Source organism: Branchiostoma lanceolatum, chromosome 1, assembly GCF_035083965.1.
Source record: "Branchiostoma lanceolatum isolate klBraLanc5 chromosome 1, klBraLanc5.hap2, whole genome shotgun sequence".
Lineage (NCBI taxonomy): Eukaryota > Metazoa > Chordata > Leptocardii > Amphioxiformes > Branchiostomatidae > Branchiostoma > Branchiostoma lanceolatum.
In genome coordinates, this window is record NC_089722.1 from 24,543,510 (window position 1) to 24,549,509 (window position 6,000).

Consider the following 6,000-nt stretch of genomic DNA (forward strand, 5'->3'; position numbering starts at 1 on the left):
TAAATATACAATATGGCGCGACTGTTTGTGTAAAACTTGGAAACTTGTCACCCTTGTTCAGGAATGATCAGTGTATGCGCCCACCACAACATGTCACTCTAGCAGAGTTTTACAAAACGACTAATGAAACGTAGATCAACGATAACAATAACTTAATAGAAGAACATAGCAACTAACACAAATATCTATAGGATGCGTCCGAAGTATCATTTCCTATTAGACAAATGATGCACACACACGCCATGAGCGGCTTCACTTCCAACGACTAGGCATAGATGTCTCTTCAGCACCAAGGATGGGTGCTAACGTTACGTGTTGTAACTTAGGCATGTGCTCCGACTGCAAGCCGCCAGAGAGCGTAAGTACACCGTGCGTGGAGATAGGATGTAATCAACACGATTGGCTTGAATGTAGCAGCATTTATTCCGAGATTGGAGGATGCGTTTTTACCAACTGTCTTATAGTTGATGCATTTTACTTTAACACGCATTGGTAATGTGCACATAACATACATGTATGTGGGTATCTGCAATAGTCTATATTTACCTGAATGATATATGCAAGCTATCAGAGTTTTCGCAAGCTGACTTTAGTTTCGCTTCCAGTCAAATTTGTTCTGACAAGAAAATAATAAGCGGAACAACGCCATCAATTTCCAATATCTAACGAGCTATTTCATTTCCCTTCACCTTTACGTGGTCGCCGAAGTGAAAACCACGAGTTATTCGTTTTCTGTCGTCTTATCTTTTTCCTACAGACGTGACATTTGGCGTGACGGGACATACGTATTACATGACTGAGCACATTGTCTCACCGTATCAGATAGAACGTGGAACTAATATAGAGTTTTGCAATTGCAAATTCAATATCAACAACAAAGGCGCTGGTAAAACATTATTCATTCCCATTGCTACAACTCAGACCAATATGTTCTTGAAACCAAGATTTAAAAAAGAGTTACAATCATTATGGGGGTTCTTTTTTCTTTATATTTAAGTAACGTTGGGTAACCTAAATTCGTGGGGTACTTAAAGTCGGGATTTTTCGAAAACGGGGTATTTAGGGATATGTGCTAGATGCAACATCAGTAATACCGCTAGAAATGCAAACTTGACAGACTAACGCATTCAGAACACTGTCTGAAAAGCTTCGATAACCATGCATTAGAAGTTGGCGACGTCAAAACCTCTCCGTCCCTTATTGACAGAGTCTGGGGGCTTCGTGGGAGACTCACACTGCACGGTTGTTCGCTGGTTTATAAGACAAATGTCACATCTCCTGCCTGCTAAACACAATTATTTACAAGACAACTAATTAGAATCTCTTTTGCTAACCTACAACTGGACTCTAAGTGTGATCAATCATCAAAACTCCTCTCTGTTGCTACAACCTACGGCACGTGTATTTTCCCGCCGCCATATTGTTAACCAGAATCCTGTTGTCAAGCAGACGGCAAAGGTTTGTGAGAAACACTTTTTTGTCTAAATGCTGCGTGTGATAGTGGACTGAGGAAGATATTTTCCTCAAAGTTTGCTCCTAACACAACAAGGAACACATGGACATAGTAGTATTACCATTGCTACGGCATCCAGCTAACTTACCATGAATAATGTAACGTTACACGTTGCCCGATGATGACGATGGGCCGACTTTGAGTGAAGTTCTACCGACTCAACACACGGGTTGTTCCCGAGCTGGCCTGATGTGTGCGGTACGGCCGTTTTTTCGTGTATTTTTTTTTACTTGGACACGTCTATATCCATAGCACTCTCCTCAAGCCAAGGATGGAACGAATAGCTGCTGTATAAAATGTAATTAGCGGTAAGATATTCAAGACGAATCTTCTCTCCCGAATTAATGTGCCCCCCTCTCCGACAACACTGTCATTGTGCGTGCGGCGGACGGTAGTTTCAAGTTGAAATATTATGGTGTCAGCACGACTAGAGACAAAATCTACCATATATATGATTAGTGCAAAGATAGTACATGATACTGACAGAATTATAGAAAAAAAGGATGGTTTATTGTTCTGCTAGATTGATTTCAGTCAACCATTATCGGAAAAATCCCGAATTTAGGTTACCCAACGTTACAGTTTGTTCTACCACCCCCAAGCAACCCAAAAACCCCTCCCTCCTTCAATCGAGGGTTTCGTCCCTACAGATTATAGTAAATGTCATCGCCGGATTATTTTGCGGTGAAACGCCATAAATATTTTAGAAAGAGCGGGAAGCAGCAATTATTATTTCATGAATACAAATGTCACATTCAGCTGGGAAGAGTGAAATTCACGTGCCAAATATCCCGAGTGGTTTGCGGAGGCATTCAGGAATCGAAATGCACAAAGTGGCTAACTGACTGTGATCAAGTAGTGGTTTGTTAGAACATAGTGGCGAAGAGAGAGAGGGTCCTCTGGGTTTGTCTGATTGATAGTATAAAAGTGGAAACTATATACGACTCCATACAGTTGTTTGTCACATACTTTACTTTGTATATGATGCCGTACTTACGTTGCACTTTGTACCTACGTATTGTGGCACCATGCATACTTCCTCAAACATCCGTGGCGTGCAAATACTAGTAAATCTCTGCACACATCGCTTAAATGTGACAAGGTAACGCGCTGGGATTTTTTTCAATCAGATAGATCTTCGTGGGCAGCACATAGTCCGGTATCAGCGTTGAGTCAGGAGTGTCTTGTTGAATATCGCAACTTCTATCTACATTACCATAATCTCTTCAACCTGCAGCTGGCAAACCACATGGCTGTACTTTCTTTCAATATATAGAACTGTAGTTTATGCACACAATTTATCATATTGAATGTTCTTCCAGACATACAGATACCACTGATTCTATCTTGTTCACTCTTAGTGAAGATCAGCAAATGTTTTCATTATGAATTCTCCAAGGACAAACAACAAGGGAACACGCTCATCACTCTGTAACTCATCTGACACGGCGAGGAAGATAACCAAGATAAGGAATGGTACGACCATGATGATTGGCTTGACGATATGCCTATCAATTATGCATGTCGACATGAATGATTTATCCAGACTTAGAAAAGATGATGGTTTGAAATGTCAGAGCTAAGCCTAGTGAATATTCCCTTTACGAGAAGAAAGATAGATTGACGTTCATTACTGAAGATAGACGCCTTGTTGGTACACGTGGAACAAGATTGCCCTGTTTTTCTTCTTTTTATTGCATTCTACCCTCATTATAAATCTTACGTTTTGATCCACCTACTCGTGTCTTATTTTACCCTACTTTATGTACTTGGTACTTCCGATCTTTACGAAATGTGATAGTAATTCTTTTTTGGTTTAGATTTATGTAATTTTCGTGATTTTCATCTACAGATGTTAGTGTACTTATACTTCTTTCCCATTGTTTAGTGGCGGTACTTCTTAATTTGAGTGCGTCGCCATATGTTCATCTTTTCCATTTTCCTTTGTCTGTATGTGTTGGAATTGATCAATAAATAAACAAAAACGCAGAAAAAGACTTGGTTGACTACAGAATGGATTACAAGATATCATGCATAGAAACAGAACTTTAAAACTATAACTTAGACTCCTTACATGTACATTCAATATATATGTCTGCAAAATATCATTTTTCATAGCTTGTATCTGACCAAATATATCTTTAGAATTTTCAATTCGCCTCCTGAATCTAACAGTTCGGACGGATTTATGTCCACAATTTTCACGGCCCAGATTTGGCATTTCACGAATGCTCCCGGGTATTAGCACCATTTACGCCGTGTATCTGGTTAATTCCGCCTTTGATGATAAATGCACGTTTGTACCATGTCCCCGAGGGAGTCATAAGAAAGAAAAACACTCATCCTTCCTAAACATCATCTTATTTCAATCAGATTCTCTCATATATCGTATTACCCGTACCAATCCTACATTATGGCCGCGCAGGGATACCCTAATGTAAGACGATGTTTTATTCCAGTCTCCCCCGAGGCTGTGGATGTGTACAGTTATGAAAGGTACGCAGAAAGCACGGGCTTTGGGACAGGGAGGGCGGCAATGTTTCTATTGTGGTAAATTCCTCGTCACATCAATATCGATGGAGCAAAGTCTTGGGACATCTGAAGGAAAATGTAAAACCTCAATTATTGATAAATGCCAAAATAATGGTTATCTTTAAGAAGATGTCTAATTTTTTTCCACCAGCACTGTCTCTACATAGATCTGCCATAGTTATTAAAGTTTCTCTTATTTCGTTGTCAATTGTAGTGAAATATGGCAGTCGAGGCTGAACTTTAAATTCATCATGACGGTCCATGTCTTTCTCGACATTCACGTATAACATTTGTACGATGAATGCATATTCAATCGGTTGCTAATTCAGCGTACTTAATTCCGAAGGCTACAAGGCTACCTGTACTCTCTAAAAAGCCATCAAAGTACATGCCACCATCTACACAATCTTGCAAATAAGCACTTTCCCATCGACCAAGTGTTGCCATTAAAGGCCTTCAAATCCAACTCCAAACCTGCAAATTGTCTCCCTATAGACAGCGGCAAGGGCTCTTCTTACCGACGCTAGAGGTCTTAGATTCAAAGTAGCGGGTTCATTGATAATTTGCTGAAGAAGCGACTTGTCTGAAATGCAGTTCTAAGTGTATAATCAAGGGATTTCAAATAACTTCACCCTGTCATAAATGCGTACACCCTGCCCATGTAAGAAGCCCAATCCATTAGCAGCCCACTTCTTGAAGTACTCAACAATGGTTGTGAACAGAATTCGTTATGTGTAAAAGGCCGAAAAGTACGTAAATTTGCATACTTCTACCGTTACATGTTTTGCTTTTTTACATGGATTTTACTGGTAAATAGAATTCCCTTCAATCTTTTATCTTCAATAGATATATTTGCTTTCGGTCTAGCCAAAGTTTTATCATAATTCAGTGGCGGGAAACCTTTGCTATCTTTGGTACGCGTTGTCAAACTTTAACCTTGACAGAACTTACAATTTCGTGAAAATTGGATGAAGAAGTGAAGAAATGAAGATACCGACTGACACTGTCCTATCAGAAGTGTCCGCGATCTCAAGCAATGGATGTTAGAGACTAGATAGCTCCCCTCCCCTCTGATGTCAAACTCACCCGCTTGACTTTGAAGGTTACCCTTACGCATCATCGCCCAATGGCACATCAACAGCAGGATGTACGGCCACTTTTCTAAGACGTTTTTAACCCGGGAGCACACTGGGTCCTACATTAACCTGAACGCTGCCGCCATCAACTCGCCAGGGAACCGTCGAAGGTGTCAAATTGACGTGGGGGGATTTTCATTACGGCGTAATGGCGTTCAGATGAGTCATTAATGAAAACGAGAGATTTACGATTGGGTGCACAAGGGCCCCAAACCCATACCCCTTTGATAGAGAGGCGAGTTGAAAACAGAGATAAAACCGTACACAATCGCCCCCTCCTCTCCACACACACACATTCGATGTGTTTTATTCTTACCACTTACTCATAAATCTTATTATGGCATTTAGTTTTCCCGGGAAAGGGCAGGATTAGCCCCTGAAAGCTTTCCTAGTCCCGGCGGGGCTCATGGCTTTACTCTGTCAATGTTGATATCCCCGATAATGTTGGCGATAATTCCAAGGTAAACTCTATAAAGCCGCCGGCCTTGGCTAGCGCCAGGTGGACCCCAGTCGTCAATGTCGGGAATTTATCATAACAAAACCGGGGGTGGATGGGGAGGGGGTGACATTGTATCTTGCCCATGACCTCAATTACTAGCAGACAGAAATAGGTTTTCATCAACATGCAGGAAAATTGGGATGGTGGGAGACGCCTGACGTTAAAAAAGGAGACCAAACATGAAATATTTCCGCATGTAACGTTACCTTTCCCCTCCCCTTTGAAACTCAAGCTGTGTATATAAGATTTCGCCGCCTAGATTTGTAGTTTTCATTTCCGTGTTATATGTAGAGCATATCTCCAAGGAAATGGAAACTTTG